This window comes from Macaca thibetana, chromosome 6, assembly GCF_024542745.1.
Source record: "Macaca thibetana thibetana isolate TM-01 chromosome 6, ASM2454274v1, whole genome shotgun sequence".
Classification (NCBI taxonomy): domain Eukaryota; kingdom Metazoa; phylum Chordata; class Mammalia; order Primates; family Cercopithecidae; genus Macaca; species Macaca thibetana.
In genome coordinates, this window is record NC_065583.1 from 65,285,768 (window position 1) to 65,305,371 (window position 19,604).

Sequence of the window (19,604 nt, forward strand, 5' to 3'; positions counted from 1 at the left end):
GGAGTTATGAGAGGAACTATCTGCCCCACTTTGGCTCCCGCAGAGGGAGGTGGAACCTAAGGCACTCAGCATAAACCCTAACATACAATGAGGCATCAAGAAAATTTTTATTCTTGTAAAATACTTTAAGGAATTATGTGGCAAATGTTGTTTTCACAATGACATTATGTGACTGATAGCACAATCTTCATTAATAACAAACACATGGGCTGGGTGCAGTGGCTCACGCCTGTAATCCCAGAACTCTGGAAGGCCAAGGTGGGTGAATTGCTTGAGCTCACGAGTTCACAACTAGCCTGGGCAACATGGAGAAACCCCCTCTCTACAAAAAAATACAAAGATTAGTCAAGTGTGGTGGTGCACAGATGTAGTCTCAGCTACTCAGGAGGCTGAGGTGGGAAGATTGCTTGAGCAGAGAGGTGGAAGTTGAGCTGAGATTGTGCCACTGCACTCCAACCTGGAGGATGATAGAGCTAGACCTTGTCAGAAAGAAAAGAAAGAAAAGCAAAAGAAAAAAGAAAAGAAAGATTAAAACCATGTGCTCATTTACTTCAGCAGCATATATACTAAAATTGGAAAGGTACAGGTAAGATTAGCATGGCCCCTGCACAAATTTATGAAGTGTTCCATTTTTTAAAAAATAAAATAAAAACTATTAAAAAGAAACACAAGAAAGATATTCCTAATATCACACAATTGTTGGTAGAACAGAGGCAAAAACTGATTACTTAAATCAACCTTATTGGCTCTAATTATAGCAAAAAAAAATTCCATGCCCACCACCCCCAGTGTATTCTGCCTGTAGAACATACTTGAAGTCAAGTGGACTTGATAAAGCAAAAACAACAAACCTAACAGGTAATCAAAGCTTGTCCCTTAGGAGTTAATCATGACAGGTCATGGACAACTTATTTTCCTTTCCCTCATGAGTGCTAATTGGTCAAATAAAATCAGTCACTAACTGCAAAGTAGGTACCAATGTTCATCTAGGTTAGTTTCCATTATAGCTACTAGAAACTAACAGAGTAAGCCTTCTGCTGTAAACTGACATAATGATGTTTTAGGTCACCCCTAAAGATTCCTGTCCAGATCTGAATCTATACTTGAAAAAGAAAAGCTGTCACTTGGTTCCTATATTACCAAACTGCTTCTGTGATTACAGGGTAAAGTCCCTTATTATTCTCTCAGAATTCTACCCAAGACACATGACTATAACTTAAATAAAATAAAGTATAAGACATAAAGTATTTTAAAAAACACTGTTTATAACATAAAGTTATTTAAGTGTAAATACTTGGAATCCAGCAATTTTATTTATAAAAATGTTTGGTTGAAAAAAAGAATTTAATTATTATTCTACGCTTTCTCAACACAGTTGAATACAAACTATATTCATTTCCAAATTTCTGTTGCATATTTAAATTAGAATATACTACAAATATATTATATGTAAATATTAATATACGAAGTAATTTAGAGAATGTTAATACATGAAGAAATTTAGAGATCATTTAATCTACTTTGTAGCAGTAGTCCAAATCACTCTTCCTTGTTACAGCCATAAATAGATAGGTTGCTGGATATTTTTTTTACATCAAAATCTTTACACTAAAATTTCTTCAGAAATTAATTCTAATACTATTTACCAATCCATCAAATATGGCAGCAATCTCTATACATATGTATACCATTCAATTATATTTAAATGCATATACAATTATTTTGCATGTAAATAAAACTTACAAAACAAATACACTGCCACTGCTATCTGTTCCTTTGTATGTTCATTAATTTATCATACATTTTAGCTAAACATTTAGCTTTCAGATAGTTCCTAAGTTTCATAATATTTCATTTATTCTACAGCATTAGGAGCTCAAAAGGGTCTAATATATTCAGGAAGAAAACAGACTTTCTGGGGTCTCTTTAGAACACATGTATTCCTATACTGTTTTTAAAGTGTCTTGTTTTGGTTTTTAGAAACCTTTTTTTTTTTTTCTTTTTTACTTTAGGATATACACTGAGTAGTACTCAATAAATAATGAGATTTGATTAAAAGTGCCATAAGAAACAAAATACTCAGCTTCCTAATATTTGAAATTATTACATATTTATAGTTATTTTTAAAGCAAAAAGGAGAGGACAATAAAGGAAAAGTATATAGTTGTGCACCTATGATGCATTACTGGCTACAGTGCTTAATAACTCTAGTGGAATCACTAATAGTTTTTATCCACTTAAAATTCATTATGCTGCTAAGGAAAAGACACTGTAATAAGGCCAAGGACACAACTGATGCACTGAACTTGGAAAAGCTACAGTTGTTAATTTATTCAGTCATTTCTTCAACAAATATTTCTTCAGCTCCTTTCTGGTATCCAGTCCTATAACCAGTGGGATCTCTACTCTCTAGAAGCCAACATTAAAAGGCACAGGGAGAATGATAAATACATTATTACAAATGTGACAAGTGCCGTGAAGAGAAGGTATAAAGTAGGAGAACTCAACCAGTTCAGGTCACGGTAAACCTCCTTCAGAAGACGACATCTGATAACTGAACAGTTAGGTGGGAGGAGTTGAGGAAGGCAGAGAGTGTTCACCAGTTAAAGGATAGAACCTGAAAAAACCCAGAGGAGGAGGAGAATATTAACTACATTTCATGAAATGAGAAAAGTGCTTATAGCTAGAAAGGAGAGATAGAATTGTATAAATATAATGTTAGGGATATGAGACTATCAGAAGGTAATGGGAAATCTGTTAAATGCTAAGTAGGGAAGTGAAACAAATTTACAAAAGCAGTTTGGCTTATGGGAGCAGAAGCTGTATTGGAATGGGCTAAAGACAATGAAAATAAACAATTTGTTTAAAAAGTTTGACTGTGGGGTGAGAAACAGAGTTGCAGCTGAACCAACAAGTTGATTATTTGTTACCTTCATTTGATGCTTGGATTTATTTGAACATGTTTAAATGTTGACAGTAAAAATCCTACAAGGAGAAAGATAATGAAGATGGAGGAAAGAAAAATTCCTCAGATGATTAAAAGGGGTGGAACCCAGACCTCAGGAAATTATAGGTAACCATTAGCCCAATGTGTTATTTTCTCCAAAAATGCTTGATGGCAGTAAAGTCAGGTAAGATTCATTCAGGGTCAGAGTTCTTGCTGGTTGTTACAGAGAAGACTAATGAGAAAAGAACTTGCAGACACTGAAATGAGAGTAAAGTGATTAGAGTCTAAGATAAGAAAATAATGAAAATAGTAAGGATCTAATAAAGACATCTCATTGTAGTCAGAGGAGGAAGTAATCAGAGGCAAGATATCTGTATTTGTTATTTAACAGTTGTAAAATTTGTAATGAAGGCTCAAAACATGGCTCTTTGTGGGTAGAGTTCAACGCAAGAGCTAAGGAGGTCAAGGAATTTTTCCACCAGGAATGCCCTCTTTGCACAGGACCCTTGTCCTTTTGCTATGTTTTGTTCTCTGAGAACTCCACGCAGTAAGACAGAATGGAATTCCTCCCTACTTCCCCATTCTAACTCCCACCCATTCTCACAAACTTTAAAATGCCAAGGAGAAAGCAGGGTGGGATCTGAGAAAAAGGAAAGCCAAGAAATAGACTGCTTGACCTTGCTTGTATTTTTTCTAGCTTTTTTGTAATACACAGACCCCTTTGTTCAATCAATATCTTACACAGACATACAAATGGTAAAACAGAAACGTATAGCTGCTCTGCTAGAAGTAGGACCTAAGGTTCTGTTAAATGCCCCTTGTCTTTGTCCTTCCCACATACTTATATCTAGAAGATACCTAGGACTCAGAGCACAACTGATGATTTTTGTTCAAACTGAACAAAAGCGTAAAAATTCTATGCTTTCTTAAGACACACATTCTAGTATGGGTCATTGTAGATCACACAGGTTAAGACAATATAAAGATCTATGGGCACAAATCTCTAAGAAATAACGAAGAAACTTTACTTGTATCTCCCTTTCTATACTTAGCAGTAGGACTTGTTCATCTTTGGGAAGAAACCTGTATGTGCCAAAACTTTTGTCACACATTTTGTACAACTGCCTTCTATTCTTGCAAAATTCTTTTCAGGAAGTTATATTATTCTCATTTTGCAAAATAGGAAGTTAAGGCCCAGAGAGGTCTAGTAACTTGCCTACAGTCACAAAGTTAATAAAGTGAAGTGGTCAGGATTCAAAGCTGATTTCAAAGCCCCAAAGACTCATCAATTTAACAGTGTTCCTCTACTACCATTTATATATAAAATCTTCTGGCTAAAAGCCCATAAAATGTTTTCTCATACATACTATTAAAAACAGCTCAACCCTAGAGAATTATCATGCAACTATTTTAGATTAATAGGGCATAACATAGGCATTGTAACAGATCACTGCTGAATCTGTTTTCTTTTGGTAAATAACTCCACTGCTACTGGAGTAAAAGTTGACACTGATTTTTTAGGTTTGGTGTTCATTATATCTTAATTCTAAACCAACACTATGAGACTGTACCCTAAGAGTCAGTGTTAACCAATATTATCAACCCAGAAAGGCTGGGTGGAGGTGAAATTGCAACTACTAAAAATACGTCTATGAAGAAGTAACAAAAGTCACGGAAACAAATATTTGAAGAAAACAGTCACTAAATAATAGGCTCATGAGAAAAAGCAGCCCAAATCAATTCAACTTATTGTAGAGTAAAGCTGATTTTAATCAAGACCTTCAGAAAAAAAAAATAAAGGTCAGATATATAGTTAAGAAAAATAAACAAAACGTAAATACATAATTAGGGAGTGAATACAAAAGGAATGACATGCTGGATTTAGAAAAAAACAGAGAGTGAGAACTAAGGACCACATAGAAATGTCTGTCCTTTTCTTATGTGTTATTATGGTAATAAATACATCTATTGGTCTTCCAGAAACGATATGAGATCCATAAAACTTATTTTACTAGTCATTAATAGTATTTGTTCCCAAAAGCACCATGACCTCAGTAATTTAGTGTTTGGAATTTGAGAACAACATAGTTAACTGTGATTATTAACCCTTACCAGGAGACTGATTAAAATAATTAAAATCCACACAACATCTAAAAGTTATATTTTGTTTAAAATAACACCAGTATGCTCTGCAGTGCATGGAAACATAAATCTCAAAAACATCCTACCACATTTCTAATAAGCACTAGTTCTATTCACGTATAGCCTGCCACCAAATATACTTGAGTATGATCACAGTAGAGACATTTCCTAAGGGCAACAAAGGAACTGCTTCGTTAATTATCAGCTATCCAGGTAACCCAAAACTAAATGTAAAATTTATATTTCTACATTCATTCAAAAAGTATTTATTAAATGGTTACTCTGTCGCAGGCAGTGTGCTAAGTGCAGTGAATATATTAGTGAACAAAACAGAAATGGTCTATTTCTTTAAAATATACAGAAAAGGCATTCTCTCAGAACACAAAGAAAGTTACAAGTTTAAATTAAATACTACTTTGAAGATTTTTATTAATTTCAAGGAGGCTTATAATTCACTTTCATAAGGATATGGGTTATTAAGTCCTCCTAATAGTCCCTTGGATAACTGAAAGATATGTTAAAAATAAAAAAAAGATTGACTTTCATTTTAATGAGTCTATGTAGTCATTGAAATTCTAGGGCATGAGCTAGCTAAAACCAGATTTTCAAAACTACTTCGGTCATTTACATTTTTCTCAAGGAGTCTGCTAAGATCTTTAGGTTTTAGATCTTCTAGGAACATTTTTCTTTCGGTTCTTGCATCATCCTTAGTCTCTCCTATAAATATTAACATTTCATATTTTGACTAACTCAATATAATGTTAGATATTATATGCCCATGGTAATTTATTTCTAGGTTCTCTAGTGAGTCAATGGCCTCTCTCATCAACAATCTCTTTATGATCATCGTATTACTCTGTTCTTACACTGCTATAAAGAAATATCCAAGACTGGGTAATTTGCAAAGGAAAGCGGTTTCACTGACTCACAGTTCTGCATTGCTGGGGAGGCCTCAGGAGACTTACAATCATGGGCGAAGGCAAAGGAGAAGCAGGCACCTTCTTCACAGGGTGGAAGGATGGAGTGAGTGCAAGCAGGGGAAATGCCAGATGCTTAAAAAAACCATCAGATCTCATGAGACTCACTATCATAAGGAGAGCATGGGGGAAACTACCCCCATGATTCGATTACATCTACTTGATCCCGCCCTTGACATGTGAAGATTATGGGGATTACAATTAAAGATGAGATTTTGGGTGGGGAGACACAGTCAAACCCTATCAATCAAGTATTTATTATTTTCTGGACAATCTGATTTTTTCCACTTGGAGATAGAATTTTAATCCCTTTTTACTTGGCTTTCTAACTTTTTAAGATTTGTATATGTCAACATTCCCTTAAACCTCCTCAAATAGATTGTTTCCTCTTAATTGATAATCTTTGTGTTTTCTCTAGAATACTGTTTTCTCTAAATTTTATTAATATCTGAGAAATATTCTAAATTTCTCAGCAACAAAGTTTCTTTCTCACTTTAATGTATCAATTTTTAATCACCTCAACTGACTTTTTTTGGCTTAAACTCTCTCAAAACACAGCTGAGATCCCCGACATCCATCCCCCACACCTCTTCCCCATTTCAGTAAACAATACTACCATTCGTTAACTTACATAAACCAGAAACCTATTGTTCTTAATTTCTCTCCTTTCTCTTTCACCTCCCTCCCTGCCTTCCATCCATAACCTTAATATTAAATGGTAGCCTAGAGCTACAGTATTATCAGTTCTTAAAGAAACTTTGTTTTTTCCTGAGAGCCTGCATACATTCAATTGCCTACTCGAATATTGCGCCTCCCTCCTAATAGACCTAGTTGCTTCTCTTCTGTGGGTCTCAATTGCAATGCCATCTCCTTAGAGATCACCACACCTAAAATAGTTTGCTAATAGTATCAATTATCACCTTGTTCTTGTCCTTCACATGACATATTTCAACTGGCAACTACATAATTTGCCTGTTTACCTGTTTTTGTCCATATATATGTCCCATAAGAGAATATAAACTCCATGAGGGCAGGAGCTATGTCTATCCTACTCTATCTCCAGTTCTAAATATGCCTGGCACATATTAGATGTTTAGTAAATATTTACCAAATAAATGAATAGAGTAGAAAGTTTAGCTAAAGAAATGCTGAGATGTTGACTAATTTTATAATATCCTACTACCGTGATAAGCAAGAGCACAGTGCCAGAAGTTAAAGATCACTTTCTTAAATTAAAAAATCTTCCTTCCCATTTTCATCTTGATTAGGTCAAATGGTTCCACCATGATCTATCACATAACAGTGATTCTCAAAGTATGGTCCTTGGACCAGAAGTATCCGGCACATTTCAAAATAATATTTCTCTAAAAATATTTCTAGAATTCAACAAAACAGACTTCCTATTATTATTTCCTAATTTATGTGGATTTTTATGATTAACCATGTTTCATACTTTTTTTTAAATCTATGACTCAAAACTCAGTACAATAATGTAGATGGGTTTAAACTACTCTGATTTCTGCTAATTTCTTTCATATTAGTTGTAAAACACTAGTTCAGCTTTAATTTACATTGTATCACTGTTTCACACAACTTCAGAAGACAGAAGATATAAAGCATAATCTTGGTCAATAATACGAACGCTGGTAAACAAACATCCCAAAAGCATAAACGTCAGCATTTAGAATTCACATACTGAATATCAACTGACCATACATTCACATACCACTTCCAGAGATCTCAATGTAATCCAACAGAGAAGTACATTAGAGAAATAAAATAGGTTTATAATTAAAATGAAAGTACAGCAAGAATAATAAACACTTTTTTAAAATTTTATATTTTTTGGAGACAGGGTCTCACTCTGTCGCCTAGGCTGGAGTACAGCAGCACAGTCTCAGCTCACTGTAGCTTCAACCTCCCGAGCTCAAGTGATCCTCCCACCTTAGCCCACCAAGTAGCTGGAACTACAAGTGTGTGTCATCATGCCCAGGTAATTTTTGTAGAAACAGGGTTTCACCATGTTGTCCAGGCTGGTCTCAAACTACTGAGCTCAGGCAATCTGCCCACCTCAGCCTCCCAAAGTGCCGGGATGAGAGACAGGAGCCACCACATATGGATAATTAAGACTTTCAAAATAAGCATTTCCTCATTTTCTCCTAAAAATTACAACAAAAAATTCATTAAAATGATAAGAATTAAAATGTAGTCAATAGCCGATATACTATAATATATACAATCCCCCTAAATGACCCCAAGTCAAAAAAAATTGATTTTTATAAAAATAGCTTTAAAAATACATTTTTTTAGCCAGGGTTTTTTTTGTTTTTTTTAATTTTAGTTCCACTAAAATTGTTTTTCAAACAAACTTTTAAGAATGAAGGTCACAAAAACAGAAAATGTATAATTTCTTAAACAGAATGAATTGCTAATAGAAAATTTCACAATAAATTGCATTCTCTAGGCAACTATTATTAAAAACATGAGGCACTAAAATTATGTATAAAAATCAAATCCATTATTCCAAGACTAATACAGGAAAAAAATCAAATTAGAAAAAATATACACTTCTCTCATACTCCATTTCAGTGGCTTAGGACCTAAACAAAAGATAAATGAATAACTGAAAACATAATTTAGTGAACACATTTTAAAATATATCCTAAGCAATAGATCAGTGACAATTACAAATTTAGATATACTATTGCTAATTTGTATTAAACCATATCCATCAAGGTTTCTATAAACCTGAATGTATTATTCCATTCAAAAATGTTTTATACATATAACTGAAAATGTACAGAGATAACCTAAGCGCCTCTAAGTGTATACAACAGATATAATCAATTATTAACCCTAAAACCTCAATTCATCCCAGCCCTCCTTCCAAGTTATTTTATTTCTGTCCATGGAAATAGCATTCTGCTTGCTACACTCTTCTTCCCTTTATTTTCTATAGAAAACTGCCATCTCATTCAATCATTTTCCTCCAAGAAACATCTTATAGATTTCAGTTTTCTACTTCATTCCCACTACTACTACCTTTTCCTGCCTCAATATTACTTCAGTCTTTCATGGTTACCATCACACTGACCTTCCAGTTGATAAAACTGATATAATTTTTATCAAGTCATTCTGCTCAAGAAATCTATAAAAGCATTCTGGTGCCTATCCCATAAAAACTATCTGGTTTGCAAGGACCTCTTCAACCCAGGCCCAGGTTACTAACTGAAATTAATTCCTATTGTGTACCTTCTACTCTCATTAGGCCATCCCCTATGTTCTGTGCCAGGTCTTTTAAGCTTCCTTCTTGCTCCTTCCATTGTGGAAGAGCTCTTCTCCCCACCACCTACCCATATCTTCAATGTCTCATTTCTTCTGTATGCTTTGAATCAAGCCCATTCCACACAGGCTCATGGGTATTTACAAATGGAAAGAGTACCAGGCCAAAGTCAGGAAACCTGTGTTCTTACTCTGGTTCTGACATTATCCAGTAGTGTAACTCTGGGCGGATTTTTGAGTTAAACAGCTAGTCCAGACTTTTGCTTCCTCATCAAAAAAAGGAGATATTAAATTAGATTGTTTCTAAAATCTGTTTTAAAATTATTTAACTCCTAGAACACTTATAGTCTTAATACTTCATCACTTGATCGTACATTAAAGGTTTTATGTGTATTGAATCTTATTTACTAGGTTATAAACTTCCCGAAGATAAAAGTTACGTATTGTATGTTTTATATTTTTGCAAACTCAGCAAGCATGACACAGTGTTTGATAACATAATGGTTCTCTTTCAGCTATTTTATCTATGGAATCATAAAATTACATGGGTAAACATGGGGCCAGAAGCATGATGTATTACATTTTAAAACAAGCTTATTTTGTATTCCTTTAACAAACAGCATCTAAAATCCCTAAGTCTCTGGTTCAGGTATATTATTAAATAACATGTATCTAATGTAAGTGAATAATTAAAGTATACAATATTATATTTTCTTAACACTTTAGAATGGAAGATATTTATATGAATACATCCTAATGGCCATCTGCATCAACTACAGCTAACCACTTCTGAGAATAAATCAGGGCATTAACCTTTGTGCTAAAACCTTATTATAAACCAACTTTCCTTAATGCTACTAAGAAAAGCAGAGTTGGGGCCAGGCGTGCTGGCTCACGCTTGTATTCCCAGCCCTTTGGGAGGCTGAGGCGGGTTGATCACAAGGTCAGGAATTCAAGACCAGCCTGACCAACATGGTGAAACACTGTCTCTAATAAAAATACAAAAAAAAAAAAAAAAAAAATTAGCCGGGCAGGGTGGCACGTGCCTGTAATCCCAGCTACTTAGGAGGCTGACGCAGGAGAATCGCTTGAACTTGGGAGGCGGAGGTTGCAGTGGGCCAAGATCATACCATTGCACTCCAGCCTGGGCAAAAGAGCAAGACTCCATCTCAAAAAAAGAAAAAGAAAAAAAAAAGAAAAGCAGAGTCAACTAACTGCAAAAGGCCCATCTAGGCTAGAAAGTAAACTTGGCCTGAGATGATATATATCTCCTGGTGCTATATATAATATTAAGTGCTTCTTAGGAATTATTAGAATAGCAAATATTTTTAGGGACAGGAACTCAAACAGGGGGCATCATCCCCATTATTATAGTTATGCACAAATTTTTAAAATTGTAAATATTTACACATGTACATTTGCAAACCCAATGTACATTTTTGGCATCTTCAGGGGTTTTATTGTACTTTAATATGTGTTAATTTTATAGTAATTGTATAATAACTCCAAATACATAAAGTAATCATCTACTTTAGAACAATTTTATAAAGTAAGTTTTGTTTAAGGCTTAAATCTTACTAATTAATCACAGAATCTTAGAGGTGGGAAAGAACCTAGAATCACAGGTCTAACACAATATTTGTTACATAGTAGAGGCTCAATAAATAAATATTTATCTAAGCGATCTTGTAATACTAGTGCGAATAAAGGAAGACAATCCAAAATGAAGTGGTTTCTATTTCAACTCCATCATTCATTTCAGCAGATGGCTCATTTTCACCTTACTTTCCTTATCTCTAACTTGCTTTATCTATCATACAGCTATATATCTAAACATTAGGCAAATGAAGTAATTATAGAAATGGGGTTTTATTTCTTTTACAGGCACAAAACACACAAGAGCCCAAAAAACTCTCAAGTATAATGTGTACCATTCTGAACCCTATCTTTTTAAGTTAGGGTACATGCTCATATTATCTGAGTAAAAGAATATTAAAGCCAAGAATGCAGGTTTATTTGTTCAGATAATAAACGTTTATTAAGCACCCACTACGTGCTGTGTAAATTCCAAAAGGAGAAATATGAATAAGGAAACAAAACTCAGTATAAGTGGGATGAGAGACATATACAAATATGTTCAAAGTAAAATGGCCACTTAGCACTGAGGAAGGTTTGGGCAAACAAGGAAACACTAGGTGGCATATAAGTTTTAAAGGACTGACAGATTTTTCCAGATGCAAAGGTAAGGGAGAAGAGAAGAGATAAAATATGCAAAGGAGAAGAAAATGATGCTTGAAAATCTTTGAAAAATTGAATGCAGAAAGTTCCTAGGATGACTATGGGAAAGTGGGATGAAAAGAAACAGAGTAGGCAGAGATCTGATCCTACAAAGTCTCATTATTCTGCAGTTGACGGGGGGAGGGTCACTTAGACATTTTAAGCAGGAAAGTATCATATTAGAACTTTGTTTCAGAAAAATGACACTAGGTTGGAAGAGGAAGATTCTGAAGGCAGGAAGATAAATTAGGAGAATAATGCAGTCCCTTAGGATGGAGATAGTAAAAGCTTCAGTTAAAGCAATGAAAATGAAAAGATATTAATGGAAAGAGCATTTACATTTACGTGTATTTTAAATATAAGACGAGAGGAGGAAGAAAAATACAGTTGTCTCTTTCTTTCTTTTCTCAAAATCCATTCCAAATGTCCCAGCTTATTTCTGGTCCACCCAATACCATCAATCCCTCCCATTTCCCATCTCCATTCAGACCCTTTGTCCACTGGATCCCTGTCTTAATCACCTTTCTAAGGCTCTTCCAACACAGTATGTGTTCTAGAACATGCTACCAGTCAGTAGCACTGTGATTACCTTTGCAAGCCCATGCAGGAGCCTCAGCTTGACTGCAACCCCAAAAAGATTGTTTCCTGCTTGTCCAGCAACTACAGACCAACTCTGGCCCCAGCAGATTGTACCTTCTCTAACAAGGTCCGAACTCTTAACTCTGGGGAAGGACCCTCTCCCAAGTTGTTCTTTCCTTAAAGACTTTCCTCCTTCAGGCCTAGTATGTTTGTTCCAGTTCTCTTTGCACTTTTATAGTTACTCACATATCACAGCTTCATAATTCTTTATATTAAACTTCCCCTGTTTAAAATTACTTTGTGATTTCTGTCTCCTTATTAGATTTAGGGAGATACTAACAACAATCATAAGAAATAAATAACTTATAACACAGAATAACAACATGAGAACCAGTAAGTAGGAAATTTTAAAAAAATAATAATTAAATGAGAAAATTATTTAATTATTTATTATTATACCCATTAAGAGTACAACCTTATAGGACCTCAACATCAGAAAACAGAATTTAAGACTTTAAAATATGAATTTTATATACAAGATAAAGCAAAACATATAGGAAAATAACCATTAATAACATGAGCTTTAGGGACTTTAAAATGAAGACATACAAAATTAAAGGACTTGGAATAAGAGTGGCAAAACCACATCTCAGATGTTAGGTTAAATGTTTCAGATTCTATTTGTAAAAGCCTAAAGCAGAACAGTGAATAAGTCCAGGCTGGGCACGGTGGCTCACGCCTGTAATCCAAACACTTTGGGAGGTCGAGGAGGGCGGATCACTTGAAGCCAGGAATTTGAGTCCAGCCTGGTCAGCCTGGCAAACCCTGTCTCTACTAAAAACAGAAAAAAATCAGCAGGGTGTGGTGGCACATGCCTGTAATCCCAGCTACTCTGGAGGCTGACGCATGAGAATTGCTTGAATCTTGTAGGTGGAGGTTGCAGAGAACCAAGATTGCGCCACTGCACTCCAGCCTGGGAGACAGAGACGATCTGTCTCAACAAACAAACAGTGAATAAGTCCAAAAAGCCAACAAGGTGAACGTGAGATTCAAGCTCAGAACATTTTTATCTTTTTCTAAATTGTGGTAAAATATACGTAACACAAAATTTACCAAATTAGCCATTTTAAGTATACAGTTCTGTGGCATCAAGTACATTCATATTGTGCAACCATCACCACCATCCATCTCCAGACTTTTTCATCTTCTTTAACTGAAGCTCTGTACCCAGTAAACAATAACTCCCTACTCTTCATTCCCCCGGCCTCTAGCAACTACCATTCTACTTTCTGTCTCTATGAATTTGACTGCTCTATGTACCTCATAAAATAAAATCATACAACATTTGTCCTTTTGTGACTGGTTTGTTTTATATAGCGTAATGTCTTCAAGTTTCATCCATGTTGCAGCATATGGCAGAATTTCATTCCTTTTTAAGACCAAATAATATCCCATTGCATGTATATACCATATTTTGTTTATCCATGCATCTGCCAATGGATACCTGGGGTGCCTCCACCTTTTGGCTATTGTGAATTCTGCTGCTACAAACATGGGTGTATAAATATCTGAGTCCTTGCTATTCTTTTGAATATACACCCAGAAGTAGCAATGCTGGGTCATATGGTAATTCTATGTATAATTTTTTTATGAAGTGCCATATTGTTTTCCAGAGTGGCTATACACTTTTACATTCATTCACACTGGCAATATACAAGGATGCCCATTATTCTTTTCATGCTGCCATTTAATAAACACCCATTATGTGACATAAGGAGATCTACTTAAAACCGACTATTCATTCAATTCATTTACAGTAAGTTACTAACTACCTAGCCCACTGAGCTGCAGCAGTTTTTTTTTTTAAGCCACTGCCCTTACGAAATTTGTATTTTAGTGAGGTGATACAGACACAAAAATAACAAACAAATATATATATCATGTATTAAATACAACTGAGACAAATAAAACAAGGTAAGGAGATAGAAAGTAATGTGAGAGTGTTTGAAATGTGGTGGTGAGAAAAGTCACTCTGAATGTGGCATTTAGAAAGACCTTCAGGAAGGAAATAGTTATGAGAGACCACAAAGAGCTCTGTTCCCCAGCAAACTGGTTCTCCACATCTCTTAATCAGCAAGCTATATTATATCTGCCATAAGGTACAATTATTTAAAAGAAAGAAAAGTTAATCTGATGTTTTAAATTGCTTAAAGGAGTTTCAAACTTAAGTAAACATTTAGAAATTGACCATTTCTTTATAGAGAAGTTATGGGACACATTAACAGACTTCAAAGGCAACTGTTAGCTTTGATTAAAAATGGAGTAAGAGTGGCTACTACCTAGAGAAAATCCAAAATGGTTAGGAGAGGATTTCTGTAAAGACAACTATAGGCAAGTAAGAGAGACACAAGTTATCCAGGTAAATTTTGGAGTTATCTTTAATGACTCACTTTGTTCCACACTTTGTATCTAACCAACAAATCCTATCATCTTCACCTTCAAAGTATTTTGGAATTCCCCTTTCACTACCTCCACCATCATCATTCTGGATGAAACCACTACCATCTCTTGACTGAATGGTTATTCTATTAATTGATTATCCATCAGTTATATCATTGCTCCCTTGCAATCTGTTTTCTGTGCAGTAGTTATAGTGATCCTTGTAGACTATACTTCAGAACATGTATCTTTTCTGCTCAACATCCTCCATTTTGGGGAAAATTCAAAGTCTTTATCAAGGCCTATAAGGCAATACAGAATTCCGTGTCCTCCCATACCCATTATTACTCTCACCTTATCATCTGAACCTCTCTTCCCACACACTCTACTCCTGCCACACTAGCCTCCTTCTGGGAATTTAGCAAGCACACTTCCATCTCAGGGTCTCTGCATTTGGTGTTCCTACTTACTGGATTGTTTTTCCTTAAGACATGCACATCTCTTTTGGGTATCTAGTTAGATATTATCTTACCAGGAAGAAAAGCCTTCCCTAGCTACCCAGTCTAAATAGTACCTTTATTGGTCTCCATCTCCATAACCTACTTAATTTTTCTTCATAGTGTTTATCACAACCTGATGGAGTATACACTCACTCAATCTACGTTCTTTTTCCACTTACTAGAATGAATGCTCTGAGAGAAAAGGACTTTGCTTTGGTTACTACTGTATCTTCAATACCTGGAAGTATATGGCACGTGGCACATTTTCAATAGATGTTTGTTGAATAAAAGAATTAAGGAATGAATTCATATTACTATGACTGTCCTTATTCCAAAAAATAAAAACAAAACAAAACAAAAACCCCAAAACAGTTGGAGAAAAAATGGATCAACAAGGAAGGTGATACCCAATGCTTTGGCTTCTGCAGTTAGCATATGCAATTCTATTTGTATCTCTACAATGCATCTAGAGTAGGTGGATAATTTATGAAACTATAATTCCTTTACTGAAAACAAAGAACCGACCATAAGTTTTGGAATGACTTCAGATCATAGCTGGAGAGGTAAAAATTAAAAGCTACCAAAAGTGAAGGGCAAACACTAAGTACTTCATCATAGAGGATGAAATAGTCTTTTTTTTTTTTTTTTAAAGCTATTCATAATATGATGGCTGAAAAAACCTAGCTCTTTGTAAGTATTTTCATATTAACTGTATAAATTAAGTTGGATGATCCAGTTCACCAAAATAACATAGAAAGTAAAATGTTAAAAATCAGGAAATTCCGAAGTTTACACTTCTACTCTAATATTAACTTGCTTAAATTGGCTTATATAACATTTTAAAGGTGTATATATAACAGGAAAATTGAATATAACTAAACTCATAGAAATAATGTTGATATATTGCTGCTAGAGGAAGTATAACTTAGGAATTTCCTGATTTCTAAGAACTGCTGTTCAATGCCAAGGCATTAATACATTTTTTTTTCATTTGTAACTACTTCAAAAATGGAATAAATATGAAACAAGAGGCAGCTGTTAGATGAATTAAGATTATATGACTTTGCCTTAACCTCAATATTTACTACCTAAATATTTTCATTATATATTAAAAGATAATATACAAACAAAAGAAAGGATTATATGTATTAATTTACATTATTATGAATCTCAGTACTCTAATACTGCCATTATTTTAAGCAGTTTAAATTTTACGAACTTTACGTGAGTAAAAGTTAAAGATCTGATTGTGTTGCATAAAATTATTAAAGACATCCTCTAATATTGTCAATTCTTGTATTACTCAAATTTTTGCAAGAATAGCAACACTGAAATTTCATCGTATTTTTTTGTAATTAAAAAGCATGAAGAATTTAAGCTCCAAAATCTTACTATCTCAGATGAGTAAAGGTTAGTAATATTTCACTTTTAAACTACATCTATGCACAGCCAGGATTCAGAAGCCCTGTGCTCCTCTTCTCCATGCCTCCTAGCTTGGTTCAGGGCTGTGGCTCTAAAAGATACCCTGGAGTATGACTTCATAACACAAAACACTGAGTAAATCTTTTCAAATAGGAACTCAGCTCTGTTTCCTAGGTATCAGACTAAAACTCTGTAGGACTGAAGAAAAAACACTTAAATATTTCCTACCTAGGGTAGATAACATAAAGCAATAGTTAGTCTGAGCAAATGCTCCAGATTTGAGGGACCTCCTATGATTTTGTAGAATCAAAAAGCTAAAGGTAACTTGTAATTCAGGGTAGCACATTTAGAGACAAAGAGGAAGCATCAATATTCCTACAGAACACAATTAGCATCATCATAGTATTTTTCTTTATATAATTGCTCACTCCCTCTGAGTACTCCTTTCCTCCTGTTTATCCCTGAAGCAGTGTGACAGCCTTCGCACACCTTTAATAATCCAAAGCTTTTCTTTATTTTCCTCTCGAACCTCCCTTCAGCCTTACATATTAAATAAAATCCTCTTGCTATAAAAATAGCAGCTGTTAAGCCAATATGGGATGTTTTCTTAACATTCAACACAGTTTACCATACGTACTATATAAAGTTGCTGGGCTGAAAGATATATTTTTCTAATCTTTTGTAAGCTGTGGACATACCACTAAGCAAAATCTTATTTTGGACATCAACCAGCAGCAACTGAGTTTAAATACGATAATTCACAAAATAATGGGCAGATTTTATTGTAAGTTCTGGGATACATGTGCAGAACGTGCAGTTTGTTACATAAGTATACACGTGCCATGGTGCTTTGCTGCACCCATCAACCCATCATCTTCATTAGGTATTTCTCCTAATGCTATCCCTCCCCTATCCCCACACATGATGACAGGCCCTGGTGTGTGATGTCCCCCTCCCTGTGTCCATGTGTTCTCACTGTTCAACTCCCCCTTATGAGTGAGAGCATGCAGTCTTTGGTTTTCTGTTCCTGTGTTAGTTTGCTGAGAATGATGGTTTCCAGCTTCATCCATGATGCTGCAAAGGACATAAACTCATCCTTTTTTTATGGCTGCACAGTATTCCATGGTGTATACATGGACATTTTCTTTATCCAGTGTATCATTGATGGGCATCTGGGTTGCATGCAAGTCTTTGCTATTGTAAATTGTGCTGCAATAAACATACATGTGCATGTGTCTTTACAGGAGAATGATTTACAATCCTTTGGGTATATACCCAGTAATGGGACCGCTGGATAAAATGGTATTTCTGGTTCTAGATCCTTGAGGAATCGCCACACTGTCTTCCACAATGGTTGAATTAATTTACACTCCCACCAACAATGTAAAAGCATTCCTATTTATCCACATCCTCTCCAGCATCTGATGTTTCCTGACTTTTTAATGATCGCCATTCCAACTGGCGTGAGATGGTATCTCAATGTGGTGTTGATTTGCAATTCTCTAATGACCACTGATGATGAGCTGTTTTTCGTATGTCTGTTGGCTGCATAAATGTCTTCTTTTAAGAATTGTCTGCTCATATCCTTTGCCCACTTTCTGATGGGGTTGTTTTCTTCTTGTAAATTTATTTAAGCTCTTTGTAGATTCTGGATATTAGACCTTTCTCAGATGGACAGATTGCAAAATTTTTCTCTCATTCTGTAGGTTGCCTGTTCAGTCTGATGATGGTTTCTTTTGCTGTGCAGAAGCTCTTTAGTTTAATTAGATCCCATTTGTCAATTGCTTTTGGTGTTTTAGCCATGAAATCTTTGTCCATACCTATGTCCTGAATGGCATTGCCAAGGTTTTTTTCTAGGGTTTTTATAGTTTTAGGTCTAACATTTAAGTCTTTAATCCATCTTGAGTTAATTTTTATATAAGGTGAAAGGAAGGGGTCCGGTTTCAGTTTTCTGCATATGGCTAGCCAGTTTTCCTAACATCATTTATTAAACAGAATACCCTTTCCCCATTCCTTGTTTTTGTCAGGTTTGTCAAAGATCAGATGGTTGTAGATGTGTGGCGTTATTTCTGAGGCCTCTGTTCTGTTCCACTGGGGGTGTGTGTGTGTGTGTGTGTGTGTGTGTGTGTATCTGTTTTGGTACCAGTACCATGCTGTTTTGGTTACTGTAGCCTTGTAGTATAGTTTGAAGTTAGGTAAAGTGATGCCTCCAGCTTTGTTCTTTTTGCTTAGGATTGTCTTGGCTGTAAGGGTTCTTTTTTTGGTTCCATATGAAATTTAAAGTAGTTTTCTCTAATTCTGTGAAGAAGTTCAATGGTAGCTTGATGGGGGTGGCATTGAATCTATAAAGTACTTTCGGCAGTATTACCATTATCATGATACTGATTCTTCCTATCCATGAGCATGGAATGTTTTTCATTTGTTTGTGTGCTCTCTTATTTCCTTGAGCAGTCATTTACAGTTTCCCTTGAAGAGGTCTTTCACTTCCCTTGTAAGCTGTATTCCTAGGTATTTTGTTCTCTTTGTAGCAATTGTGAATGGAAATTTGCTCACAATTTGGCTATTATTGGTGTATAGGAATGCTTGCACATTGATTTTGTATCCTGAGACTTTGCTGAATTTGCTTATCAGTTTAAGGAGATTTTGGGCTGAGACAATGTAGTTTCTAAATATACAATCATGTCATGTGCAAAAAGAGAATTTCACTTCCTCTGTTTCTATTTGAATACCTTTATTTCTTTCTCTTCCCTGATTGCCCTGACCAGGGTTTCCCATGCTATGATGAATAGGGGTGGTGAGAGAGGACATCCTTGTCTTTTGCCAGTTTTCAAAGAAAATACTTCCAGCTTTTGCCCATTCAGTACGATATTGGCTGTGGGTTTGTCATAAACAGCTCTTATCATTTTGAGATACGTTCCAGCAATACCTAGTTTATTGAGTGTTTTTAGCATGAAGAGGTGCTGAATTTTATCGAAGGCCTTTTCTACACCTATTGAGATAATCGCGTGGTTTTTGTCATTGGTTCTGTTTATGTGATGG

The 19,604-nt window shown here is 35.1% G+C and overlaps 2 protein-coding genes and 1 pseudogene across 5 annotated transcripts in view; 2 read left to right on the plus strand and 1 right to left on the minus strand.

Moving 5' to 3' along the window:
* Window positions 1–19,604, plus strand: part of ATG12 (autophagy related 12) — a 1,142,999-nt gene that overhangs the window by 699,979 nt on the left and 423,416 nt on the right. The window lies entirely within an intron of this gene.
* COMMD10 (COMM domain containing 10) overlaps window positions 1–19,604 on the minus strand; it is a 971,919-nt gene that overhangs the window by 101,451 nt on the left and 850,864 nt on the right. The window lies entirely within an intron of this gene.
* On the plus strand, window positions 539–636 carry LOC126957731 (uncharacterized; annotated as a pseudogene).